At 38.7% G+C, this 14,183-nt stretch overlaps 1 protein-coding gene and 1 long non-coding RNA gene across 2 annotated transcripts in view; one reads left to right on the top strand and one right to left on the bottom strand.

Moving 5' to 3' along the window:
* The window catches only part of cdhr1a (cadherin-related family member 1a), a 100,289-nt gene extending 99,151 nt beyond the window's left edge, over positions 1-1,138 (bottom strand). The window contains exon 1 of the mRNA XM_058795777.1: positions 1,007-1,138. The gene's annotated coding sequence lies outside the window, so the exon portion shown is untranslated. The remainder of the gene's footprint in view (positions 1-1,006) is intronic.
* On the top strand, positions 577-13,127 carry LOC131552180 (uncharacterized). The gene is made up of 3 exons (XR_009273920.1): positions 577-714; positions 9,828-10,079; positions 11,942-13,127. It is a non-coding gene; the product is annotated as an uncharacterized LOC131552180 (long non-coding RNA).
* The last annotated feature ends 1,056 nt before the right edge of the window (positions 13,128-14,183 follow it).

Raw genomic sequence — 14,183 nt, forward strand, 5'->3', positions numbered from 1 at the left:
AGAGCTGGGCATACATGACGCTTTAAATGGTGAATCTAGGAGTGTGGATTCCTTCATTATAGTTAATGAATCCAAGCAAACGATATTTGATGTGTTAAATGTCTGCTAGACAATTAGACATCACAATGAGCCTCATTAGGGCTCACTGGAAGATGGCATTACAAAAGCACTCAGGTACGGCTCTCCATTGGAGGTCAAATAAATGGTCAATGAAAGGGCATTGTTTAACTGAAAGAGAAAAAAAGTGGTCGCTGTTTACCAGTGTTGGGTAACCAGTACTGTGAATGAAATTCATCTGTTTTTAAGTAGCCTGGTGTAGCTCATGCAGTTAACAAGTTACTTTAACAAGCTAGGTCGCAATACCCTTTACAGTGCAATAAAATATAGCTAACTAAAATCATTGTCTTATTGTGGAGTTTATATTACACCAACCTGATTGGCATTTCCACTGACAATAAATCAGCAATCTAGCTGTTTAGATTCAGAACTAGCGATCATGGGTTTAATCACTAATAAGGGTTTGCAAAAAAAATACCGTGCGATTCAGTTTGACTCATTCGATAGTTCACTCGCGAACTGAATCGTCTGCATCGAATTCTCAAAACGAAAGAACAGCGCTGACACTCGCAAATGCAAATTCTTTTGTTCGCGTGTCAGCAAAGAAGCAGTTCTACCGCGCTCGCAGCTTGTGAACGAACACGCCCTGGTTTTGAGGTAGGCCTATTACGTTATATCCGTATATCCAAAATTGTATCAAAAATATATAGTCGGGTAAATTGGGACACGTTTTTCATCAGCGACTTACATTCAACCAAACATGTAAAATCATATTCCATATGACTCATATAATGTCAGTAAATGTTTCATTGTACCTAACGTTACTTCAGGAACTTTTTTATGTATTATTATCAACCATAGTGCTCGCTCCAATGTTTACATCAATCAGTCAGCAACTACCATACATTGTAACCTTGTTGCTCCCCAGGTTAGAAAAAGAAACCCTAACTTTCTTCCTGCATCGGCTCCGTTTCCTAACCGTTCTGCGCCATGGTGGGATGGAAGAGGATGTTGAACTAATCAAACGCGTTTACCTCAACGGCCCTCTATTTCTCAGAAAGTCCGGTTCACTGGAATTTCCGATTCATTCCAATGAACATGTGATTCATTCTAGTGAATCGGTTCATGCCAAACGATTCTCTCTCGTATGCAGCGTTTGGATTCATTCTATGCGATTCATGTAAATGAACAATTAAAAAATTATTTTCCGTTTGGAATCCCTGTGCAAATCATGTACTGGGTGTTCCACTCCGTTGTGCAAATTATACTTTGTTTATTTGGATCACGTGCTTCTGCCTATTGTTTTTGTGCCTGCAAAAGTGCAGTACTAATTCATTTTTTATTTTTTTTTAAATACAAAAACACATTACATATCAAAAAAAAAAAAAAAAACCTTGGCAAGCTACAGTTTCAAAGCAGCTTCCCCATCATTTGGGTTTACCAAGTTCACTAAGAAAAACATTTTATTGTTTCTAATGGATCATGAGAGGAGGTTCAGGAAACACTTAAGCTTTGTAATGACAGGATTTGGGGGATTGGCTATGATAGATGTCGTACAAACACACTCAGTGCAGGAAACACTTTCATTAGATAGGGGTGAGGAAGTAGGGAAGGAGACATGCACCTTGACCTTTTTGCAGATTATTTGGCCCCTTGTGCACTGCAGGGGAAAATACACGGTAAACACACTTGGGTCCTGCATTAATTTGCCTCCCTTTGCAGGTGACATTCGTAGATGTGTTCAAAAACATACCAGTAGAACATAACAAAGCAATCATTTGTGCATCTCAAAGCTTTTCATCAATCCACATTTGTTTTGCGAGGAAAAGCATGCACTATGACTCCCGTGTGTGTGAGTGTCACAGGTCTGAAAGATACTCAATGACAAGTCTGAGCTTGTCACTCAAGCAGCGCTGTGGCACAATGTCATGTGTTTGTTTGGGTAATGCTTGAGAGGCGTATCTAACGCCACCCTCTAAAATGCGCTCAGGTGTTGAGGACTGTACACATTAAGACCATGAGCTTTCCTCTTCCTCAACCCAAAGACCCTGACACAGAGGACAAAGTGTGTGCCTCATTTCCTGCTCCTAATCAATGTTTACACCCATTGGCGTGGCGACAAGTGCGTAGGGGTGCATATAAATCACCAGCTGACGGCGCTGTGCAAAGCATCAAGAGATCTGGCGCTTCTCTTTTCCTCTCTCTCGCCCCTTTTTACTGCTTATCTGTTTCAGTGGTGACTCTCTCTCTCTCTCTCTCTAATGGGTGCAGTGGAATTACAGCTAATTACGGATGTAAATGGACCCGAAGAGTGACAAAGAGCCTGCTTGTAATTCCACTCTAAATTGTCTCTTACCTCAGCAGAAAATTTATCACAGGAGACAATGTCAACTTTTACAGGGAAGGGCTATTTGCATTTGCGCATTCATTAGCGGGGCATGATCACAGGGCTGGCAGTAATGGCAGGAGAAATGCTGCCCACCCGCTCCCCACCAAGGCACCTGATAGGGGATAATCTGATAAGTTCCCCCTCAACAGACTCAAAGGGAGCAGGAGGATATTATGGGATGGGCGGAGAGGGATCTGACACAAATGCCTGATGTTCTGACAGCCTCTGAAAGCCAAAGCGAAGCACTGTGTAATCACATTCCATTTGACATGGCAAAAGACCAGTGAGCACAGCGCCACACAGACAGACACCGAGCGCAGTCAAACCGGATCCGAGATCCGCGCGGAAAAAAGACGCTCCCTACCGTGTTGACTGGTGCGACAGGGAACCTTGTTGTGATTTATGTTGCTTTAGATATGACTGCTACTTACGCAGTAGCAAGACATCGATCTGACAAAGCAAAGCAAACAATAAAGAGGGAAGGAAGATGATGTGCTTAGTGAAGTGAAGAAATGGAAAGTGTACCTATAAGAGTTAATTATCTTCACACATAATTCTTCAGGTTAAGACAGGGGGCTTGAATGCAGGCCAGCAGGCTTGGGTTCTGGGAGATGACTGTGTCAAAGGGCAGGAATGAAAGAGGGGGGAACCAACCAGACAAAAATGCATTACGGCAGAAAGATACATTTATACCACCCCACAGACTTTCATCTAAATCACAGTGGTCTGAAAACATATACAAGGCCCTCAAATTTGCTTGTGATCTTATGAGGTCTGTTGTTTTCCAAAGATACTTACGTTGCATTCGAGTTCTACGTTTTATCAGTTCACGCATTCCCTAGGAAGCAAACCCGTGACCTTGGCATTGCTAGCGCTATGCTAATTGTTTGGTAGACAGGTGTGGACTACAGTTACAAAGTTTAGTTGTAGGAGGTTACAATAAATTAACCTTAATCCCAAATAAACAATCTGTAATAAATTAAAAGAGGCTTTAAAATAAGAGAGCCGGTAGTAATAAAACCTGCCGCAGGAACTTGCAACTTTTACAGCGCTCTATAACAATCATTGAATGGGTTCACAACCCACAGTGTGAATACAGATAACCCATTACAACCTAACGTCCAAAGGCAGTGCAAAAAACAACAACATTATTTGCTATGATTATATCATATCTTTTGGATTCATTCCTTGCTATAACTGTTTGATGTTTTAATTAGATGTACACTCTGGGCGGTTAGCATTGTGTCGTTAATAACAGCATATAAAAGCAATAGAAGACAACCGCTGACACTTTTAATAGTTGGAGAAACAAGATGCAGTATGCCAGTGGTGCCAGGAACAGCTCTATACATCATGAGAGCAAGATTACATCAAAAGCTTAGCCATTAGCACTGAGTTACACGGCACAGCATTGAGGAGTTACAAGGTCAATGGATGATTACTAGATTCTGTCAGGATGTTCCATAACAGGTGCTTCACATAATGACATCACCACGAAAGAGTCACTTACATTCTTATACCATCATTTTTAAATAAACGCTCTAAATCAAATGAATTGCAGTGTAACTGTTTGAGTGGGAATATGTTAGCTTGCCTATTACATTGAATGTTTGCTATTTGTTTATTCACTTCTTTTGTTTTGTTTTTTTGCACTTGTATAAATTCATTATTTACATAAATCATACATTCTGAGAACTCTGTATGCCCATATTAACAAGGACTTGCATTCTGGGAAAAGATCCAGTTGAACATTGGCAGCAAGTTTACTGGGACATGTCCTGGCACTACAGAAGAGTGCTAAACAGTTCTCAACTCACAATTGCACCACAATTTCTATAATCTTTTTTTATACAAATTATTTTAAAATGATTATAAAATCAAAAAGCTTTTAGAATCTATATACTCAATAATTATATAATTTAATTAGTAATGTATTTATAATTGTAATATTTTATACAATCAAATACTCATTTATATATGTGTAGGTACGATTGGTGATGTTTTTGAAAGCAGTCTCTTATAATCATCAAATTGGCATTGATTTCATTAAAAATACTGTGAAGAAAGTAATTTTGTCAAACATTAATACAATTTAATATAACTGTTTTCTGTTTTAATATATTTTAAATGCAAATGGCAAAGATGAATTTTTAGAAGCTATTACTCCAGTTTTCAATGTTACATGATACTTCAAAAATCATTTTAATATGCTAATTTTGTGCCTTTTCATTAACAATGTTGAAAACAGTTGAGCTGCTTAATTTTTTATTTATTTTTTTGGAAACTATGATACTTTTTTTTCTCTTTGTTCTTTGATGAGTAAAAAAGTCATAAGGGCAGCATTTATTTAAAATAGAAATAGGAACTTTTATCTATTACACATTTATATTTATATTTACATATATATATATATATATATATATATATATATATATATATATATATATATATATATATATATATATATATATATATATATATATATAATGTATTGTGTGTGTGTATATTAGTGCTGTCAATCATGGCTGTCAGCAATAGTGCTGTCATGGACTGTGATTAATCATGCTTAATCACAAATTTAAAATACTAGGATTTACCTGTAAATGTGTTGAAATAAAGAAATGCATGACAAACTAGTTTAAGGAAACAGAACCTTTCACACTTCCGCCAGGTATGAGACATAATCCTTATTATTCTTTTATCATTATTCTTTTGTTTTTATTCAGCCATCATCAGCCTTTTACTGGCAATAAAACGTTTACCAAGCCACATCGCTTCAATCCCATTATACATTTACCCAACTATTATCAAAAGTATTTCTAAATAAATACAACAAAACATTTTTGCAACCTTACATGAAGTATTATGACAAAATGCATTATGAAGAAGAATTGGACCTGTTCTGCATGCTTCATAAAACAATTCATGAGATTAATAGCACACTTTTACTCAGAACTCACTTCAAACTACCATCGTGTGTTTGTAATAACTTCCTTTTACGATCACATGTGGAATTTGGTTGTTTACTGTTGTTAAAATATGCTATTTATAGACTTTAATATCGCTACACAAATTAGCATTTCAGATGTACACATTCATCTCAAGAAAATCACATACAAATATCCTATCGTAATTGTGTGTTTATTATCTTACATAATATATAGTGGCTGTTGTCATGTTTATTTCTGCTGTTTAAAAGCCTTAACATGTATGCTCTGCTGAAACTCGCGTTGTTTGTGATGTTACAACCGCTTCTCCGTTCTTAAGTTGCCAGGGATACATTCCAAGTATAATACACATTAGTAAAAGGATCTATTTTAATTTTTATTTGTCTATACACACCTTGGGTGGCCATGGTACATTATAAAAGTAGCCAAAAAAAACGCAACCCACGGCACTGTAATTTTTCCCGCGACTGTATTTTCAAAATAGCCCACTTGTGCCATTACCCTGGCAACACTGGTTCGCTGTACCGTCATCACATAATGATAGATAACCTTCCGCGCTGCGATGTTGGGGTCAAACCTTATCAAACAATTCATTTGCATTAAAAAATATTAACGCATTAAATTTTTTTGATTAATCGCATGCATTAACTTGTCAATGTTGACACCCCTAATATATATATATATATATAATATACTTTTATTCAGATAGATAGATAGATAGATAAATTATTATATTTTTATTTTTGTATAATGTACATTTTAAAATATAAATCCTTTCAAATGCTTATATAAATGTTTGTATATGTTATACATGATTAATGCTATAGGCTTTCATATTTTAAGATTTGTCAGTGTACCTCAGATGAATGAATAAAGAATGAATACTGGATAAAAGACACCTTGATTAACAAAGAAAAAAACTCATTTTTGCTACTGTATGTTTTGTATACTGCATCGGGGAGGTTGCATTCGGGCTGATCTGCTCTAGTTAGTCATTAGACAGAAGCAGAGCATTCCACTTCCTCAGCCTTTTGGCAGACATGCAACTGTGCACTTGCTGGCGTTCCTTCTCTGCCGCATCTGAAGCTTGGGCTCACACAGCTGTACAAACAGCGCACAGCTCCGAGCGGCCATCTTGACTAAAGCGTTTATGGGACGCCAGCAGTCGTAATTACGCTTTGATTTGTAGATGCTCGTTCTGCGCCGTTATCTACCCGTGTCAAGAGTCACTGATAGAGGGGAAGTAGTTTGCCCGGCCCACTCCGTCGGAATTCAAAGTGCTTACTAATTTCAAAGGGCGATTCATCTCCCTCCTCTTTGCATTAATTCATGGGTGCCGCTCATCGCTGTGCCATGGGCCGTGCTACAAGAGAGGGGTCCGGGCTGGGCGGCTCTCTGAGCAGATGCGGTAATCTCAGGTCTCCTCTGCCTTTGGGTGACCCCGGTCGCCCCGGCAAGTGTCTAGGGCTGCTCTCCCCTCACACTTTCATCAGAATCCTATTTCCTTCCCTGTAAGGCGACCCGGGCTGAAACTCTACCTCTCATACTACTGATTTTCAGTGCGCATGATGGATGAGTCCCACTCCGACTCCCTCAGCCTGTCTATCAGACTCCCGCGATTAAAACGTACAAATGGCCAGTGGCCCCCCCTTCCCAGTCACCTCCACTGCCCCTTCATCCCCTTCCCGCATCACACTCTCTCTCCTCTCCCGCTCTAAAGCCCCAAACACCGCTATTCATCTTACTGAAAAAAACATCATTTATTTTGTACTTCCCTGATAATTTACTTTTTTCTTTCTTTTCCTTTCTACAGGAATTCTCCATTTCCCTATAAAATGAAAATTCATCTAGAATTACATCTTATGTCATCATTATGTTTATTAAGCGTGGATGATGTATATGAACAGCGCTGGCTTGCCGCTGAGTGCTTAATGATGCATAAGATTAAGCCGAGGCTCTCAGCTGTGCTGTGACTCCCCTCTGGTTCCCATGCTGCAGTAGCATGCTGGGAGAACAAGCTCCAAACGGCCATCAGGTGAATGGAAATAGCACTTTGTGTGTGCGTGTGTGCATGTGTGCCCATCTATCCTGCATTTTTTTTTTTTTTTTTTTTTTTTGCATGTGAGCGCATGACAGAAAGAATAAAAGAACAAAAGAGGAAATCGATCACATTTGGAATCTCCAACTCGCACCTCCGAGTTTGTCCAGTTGCATTACAAAAAACAATGTTGTCTCTGTTCCACTTTGTCTCTGTATCCCTCTATCTATAAACCACCCACATAAGAGAGAAGCTCTTTTCTGTCTCCCCATATCTGGCTCTCACTCTGTCTTTTTTCGGTCTCTTCATCTTTCTTCTCTCCGTAGCCAGACTAGCACGCTCCGGCATTCTCTGACAAAAACATTATCCTTCTGCTGCTAAACAATCCAATAAAGCTCTCTACGGGGAAGAACTTAACCTCTTGTCTCGTCTGCTGATGCTTTTCCAACCACGTGACGCCTGCTACAGTAAATTCAAATCATTAGTCTTCTCACCCCCATCAAAAAAAGGGAAAAAACTTCTATTAGTAATGGAGACCTCGTAAGAGACCTTCCTCTGAGAGGACTGCCTTCCCAATTCCCAGTGGAAAAATCCAGCGCAAAAAACTAATTCTACTTTTAATAATCTGTCATGAGGACCAGAGGCAGTCATAAATTATGTGGGGAGCATGTGCGAGAGCGAGCCACAAGAGGGAAATCGGAGGAGGGAGGAGAAAAAAAAAAATCAAAGCCCAAGTTTGACAAAGTTTGCTGAAGATAAATAATAACTTACAAACAGGATTAGTTGTAAAGTCACAGGCGAGCGCACAGCCGAGCGCTTCCCATCAGCCCATGCAGAATGAAGAATTTACAGCTACACCTGTCATTAGCTCCCCCCCAACTCATTCCTCTTTCCAATGCAGCCCCCCTTTTTCATATTCATTATCCCTCTGCGTTCTTTCCCTCACGTGCTGTCTTTTATCATTAACCCTTTGTGAGAAGCCCACGATAAAGGTCCCAAGGACGTGTTGGAGAGTTGTGTGGGAGAGCACACTGAGAAACCGGTCAGGGTAAATAAAGACGGGAACCGCCGCGGCGTTAATCGCTAACTGAATGAGTTTGTGGGGGTCTTAACGACCGCCTCCAATCACCCGGGCACTTGGGCCGATTCATCAATGGGATATCAATGGGAATTATCCACCGGGGATACTTCCACGATGACTGTGTGCATATGTGGCCGCGTGTTGGGAATAGACGGGCAAGCGGCTGCAGGCTGTGCTCTTTGTCCCTGTGTCAATATCTCAGCAAACTATCGACATGCATCATAATCCCGCCTCTCGATCAAGCGCAGACTAAAGAACAATCTCCATTAGATGACGGCGCCGGGGTTGGGTGATAAATGCCCCCTGACGGTGGGGAAGGAACTGCGTAAAATAAAGAGGCATGTTCCTACATGTCTTGTCAAAATTGTATTGATTTAATCATCTACAGAACCACACATTCTTGGCTACTGTAGCGTGCAGTAACCTGGGCGCAGTTTGCAGTCGCCGGGCACAAGGCGCTCTCCCTCATTGGCTTTGCAGGTGATGAAATACACAGCGAGCGGATCTCTAATTTTTTTCCCTACGATGTTGGCCCAACAAAAACACTGGCAATCCCATTTCATTTCTATTTAGAGGCTGAGGAAGTCTATATATAACACTCAAGCCTAAGCACCTCGCTGGTGACACTTCCAGCGGATGGGGGGGGGGTGGATAAATAGCTCTAGTCCTTCATCACGGAGACAAAGCCAGTGTATTCCCCTGGCCGGAGAGTGCCGGCCAGAGGTCTGCCCCGCTTATTTAACAGCAGGTGTTTGGAAAAACGCTCACCTTGGGAAACAGCTAGATGCTCTTCTCCCTCAGCTCCCAAGTAAACAATCAATCTGAGGGGTCTGGAAGTCGCGTCCCTCCGTGGGACAAAGTCATTGAAGCAGGAACTTCTTAGTCAGTCGAATTATCGCGCTGTGATCATCCCCCTACAAGACTCAGACTGCCAGATCTGGCTCTGTTTGGGAATACAAGCAAAACATACTTTTTTGATCAGTACTAAACCACCGTGTCTTAACTATGTTTTAAATATCCTCAATGCATAAGACTTCTTAAATTACAACAACAAAAACAATAATGAAGCTGTTGTAATAAAATGAGATCCTAATGGTTTCGTGCTCACAGCAGATGAGACTATATACATTCAGAAAGCTAATCTTGTTCGTAACGTCTGCTTAAAATCCTCCATAAAGTTTTTATGAAACACTTCACTACTCATAATATAAAAAAGGGTAAAATGACCTAGATGGAAATGAGATTACCGATTCCTACTGAAACACATGGCTCAGAAAGTCAAGTCCTCAATTTTCATCCTTTCTTCAATTCCAGCAAAGGAACTCAATCATATTGGGACAGTAATACAAGCCAAGGACAGCTCACTCATTCTCAATCCTGTCCTGGTTAGAGGAACGCTTGCAGAGCACTAAAATACTGTGTGTTCAATTCAAATGGGAGAAGGCAGAGGCCAGCTAGATTCACCATGATGTCTGTGGTCTGATAGATCACCTTCCTCAGTAAGGACAAAGAGAATGAAGATGACTGTGCTGCCAGCCACAATACAGATGAGACCAACACCTCTGAGTAAGTGGAACACTAGCTGTCTGACTGTCCATTTGTTAAACCTCCGACAACAAAGACAGAGCAGCTAGAGCATTGCTTACATGGTGACACAATCATCAGTGACAAAAAAACTGTGCTTAGATTCGGTAACCAATTTACGGATGGAAATATTTTAGACATGGCAGTGTTTTATTTACATATTTTTGTCTCTTTCATAGCACAGGAGACTTAACAGAGTTCATTTAAGTACGGCATTAGCTTTTAAAGTTCTTACAGTTATACAGAATATAGAGTTAAAATGAATGTGGATAGCATAGCTCAGATTATTCTATTTTGAAGGAATCAGATTTTCAGGTTGAAGACTTTGGTGGTTGAGCAGAACAAATATTGTTGATATTTTTTCTACAGATCTAGAGACGAAAATCTAGAGATTATTTCTCCAGTTTTTTTTTAATATATATATACATATACACATTCGCTATCCATTTAAGGCGAGACACTGCAGGTGAATAGGATAAAAAAAAAAACTAATAGTTATCGCCTTACTACCCAGCTGATTGATTACATTGATAATTGCAAACATTTTTTGTACTACAAGTTTTCTAAAATGTTAGGTTTAGATATGCAAATGAGTCATTATTTAATGAAATATGCACTAATTTGCATACATTTCTAGTAGAAAAATCTAAACACTGGATGATGTCTTGTTTAAATTTTTTGACATATGAGAGTCAAAAGTTTTTACAGAGGGAATTTTGGGTATCTCATTTTTGTCACTCCATAATTCAGAAAATGCTTAGAATGGACAGAAAACACTATATTTTCACAATTTTGGGGGGATTAAAATGTTGTATATAATCAAGCAAATTATATATGAACAAATCCCTCTGTAAAAACCTTCAGGGGATAGTGTGTGTACGTGCTACTGAAGAGGAGATAAAGTGCTATAAAAGAAACACTTAACAGTGTGTTTTGGATGTTTTCTTTCCACTAGTCTGAAAAAAACACTTTATGAAAAACCAAAAAGCCCAAAATCTCAAATTTGACAGGTGCATGACAAAACAGTGTTTTTGATTAATCTATACAACTGGACTTAAATAAAAGTAATTAATTATTTGAATCATGGCAGGAAATAATATTTAAAAATAGGAAACAATATTTCACAATGTTATTGTTTTTACTTTTTTTAATCAAATAAATGCCTTGGTTAGCATGAGAGACTTTTTTCAACAACATTAAAGCATTTTCTTATTTATTTTATTAATGTATATTTAAATTTTTTATATGTATTTTATGCATTTTATAATGTTTTTAATTTAACTGTTTGCAATGTACATTTATTTATGGCGTCATCATTTAAAAGACCTTAAAAAGGGCGTATAAAAACTTTCTATGCAAAACTGTAAGAATATCACCTTTAAGTTCTGCCAAGTTTCTTTATCCAGGCACAGCAAAACGAGATGTAGCAGAGTGGGGTGGGGGTGAGCTTTCACTCTGTGTGTGAACACTAGTCATATATTACAGTGCTGCTGGATCAGCCAGGGCAGTAACTCATTCTGTTCCTGCTGCCTGTTCCGTCCTACCTTACTGCCAAGGAGTCACTTCAGAAGGTCATCCCTTTCATCAAGTATTCTATTTGCATCCAAAATTGTATGTACATGAAAAATGTGCCGGAGTGTTTGCCGAGGCCCAGAGAGGCAGATGAAATTTCTGTAGCCTGATGCACGCTAACCTTTGCAGATGGCATCGCTATTGCTGAAAAATGGATTGCTTAATAAAGCATATCATCCGACATATTTGCTGCTTGGCTGACCAAATAGAGGTTGTTTTTTGCACAAATTTCTTTGTCAAATTTGTCAATGTTCATGTCATTTTTGTTTTAGGTCATGGAATGCGGCGGAAATTCCAAGCGTGTCACGCAGGACCAATTTGTACCCGCTTCTGGGGATGAACCGATATTTTCCACAAGGTTTATTCCATAATAAGACAAAGCTGGGTCCCGGCTCGACTAGAATTTCTTTATGTATTTCTGATTATTGCCTGGCCAGCGGTGGGCCGGGCGGACTGTGATAAAAATCAGCCAAGCTGATTAATAGGAACATCATAAGAATATTACCGATAGCACCTCATCTTATATCTGTGTGTAATTTAGTCTGTCTTTCTGGACATGCCCATGTAATTATGAGCAGCGGCTCGAGCAAGGTGGAACGTGCTAAGGCACCGAAACAGACTTAAGGAAGCATCTTAATTTCCAACCTAGTGAAAGCCACCGTTGAATGGCGTATTCAAAGCACCCCATAAAAGTGAAAAGCAAGTGATGAATGACTCGTGCCAGCGTGTGCCGCTTTCATACTTTCGCCTGCTCTAAAGTGTACGCCACTTTGAGACATCTGATACAGAAGAAGCTCCCCAGACTCTGTTTGTGAATGTCTTTCATCAAACTTGCATATGAGAGCAGCCACGTGCTACATAGGCTCTTAGCCACACGCTTTGCCTCCTCTGATGGTCCGGCCAACCAATCCATCTTCCTGAGTGCTCCCACAGATGAGAAGTGGGCACTAGGCGCTTTCGTCGCTGAGCTACAGCAGGAGATGAATTGGAGTGCCATAGCCCACCTCCAGACTGTCCCAGTATAGCAATCTGGACCCCAGTGCTGTGCAGCGAGGGACGGTCTTATCCTCCCATCCACCCAGAGAGGAGGCAGACTCACCCGGCCCCAGGAGGCCCAGGAAGCACGGAGGCGGCCAGAACGCTGCCTGCTGGGGCCTTCCACCCATTCACACGGGCAGACCACGGGAGATGAAGCGGACACATGGATCTCGAGGCTACTGCAAGATGCTTTGATTGTTGTCCTGCTGACGATATCTGACTATGTACTGAAGTAAAAGACGACAGAAGTTGCATCGACAACATTGATCTGAAAGTCAAAGCAATTCGTCTGTTGTCCCACTGTGAACATCAAAAAAATATTTGAAAAGTGTGTGGCACAAACTGCAGAGCCCATAAACCACACATCCTGTCTATTTTAGAATACTGTATCCTTAAAATGCAACCAACAAGCTATATTAACAGTCACTGTTAATGTACATATTATATATACTGTATATGAATACAATTGTATAATATAATATAATATAGTCATTTGATCATTAAAAAAAACTGTTTATTGAACGTTTAGACAAAATATATTTATTTATTTTTTAAAAATCAATTTCTATTTATTTAATAAAAATCTATATTTACTTATTTAATTATTTTTTTTTTTTAGTATCATGTCTGATACATCAGGCTTTAATGGCACATATAGTATGATATAGGAGAATAAAACTCAATTTGATGCCAAAACTGAGAAAAATATGCAATTTGGTGCAGTTTCTAGTATTTTATTGCCAAAAAGTTAAGAAAGTAAATTCTTATAGCTTGTCATGTAAATAAATTAGATCTTTATTGCATGATAACACACTAAATGCATATAAACATCACTGTACAGTATATCTCCCAATGATTATGATCTCTTTGTATGATTATATTTACATGTGTTATGATCTAAGCTCTGTAATTTTCATTGTGGGGGGTAAAACAAATTATGCAATGCAATACTGTATGATTGAGAGATGTACAAAGAAATGTTGTCTGATATATCATTTTTGGATACTCACATTTTAACATGGGATTTCCAAAATTAAGTTGCTTCAGTCCAGTAAATGTTCACCTTGAAATATTACCAGCAAAATAAAATATATTCTATACATTCTATATTTCTAATATTCTTATATTTACTTCATTAAAAAAAAAAAAAAAAAAAGACACATATACCTCAAGCTGAAAATAAAGTTTTTTCTTTTCTTTTTCTTTTTTTAATTGTGCATCAAATATGAAATAGTAATAAATAAATAAAAACGTAGGTGTCTATATAGAAAGCCCACCTTTAAGTTTATTTTTTGTGACCAAACACATAAAAATTGAAGTGAGGGGCTCATTTTATTAGCTAAAAAAAAAAAGTATCAAGTCAAGTATCTATAGGCCCAATTGCCATCAAATGTAGCAAAGTAATAATTCATGCTATGCTAAACATTTCTTGTAAAATGTCACTTTGCGTTTGCAATTAATTTCAGAATTAATAAA

Source organism: Onychostoma macrolepis, chromosome 13, assembly GCF_012432095.1.
Source record: "Onychostoma macrolepis isolate SWU-2019 chromosome 13, ASM1243209v1, whole genome shotgun sequence".
Lineage (NCBI taxonomy): Eukaryota > Metazoa > Chordata > Actinopteri > Cypriniformes > Cyprinidae > Onychostoma > Onychostoma macrolepis.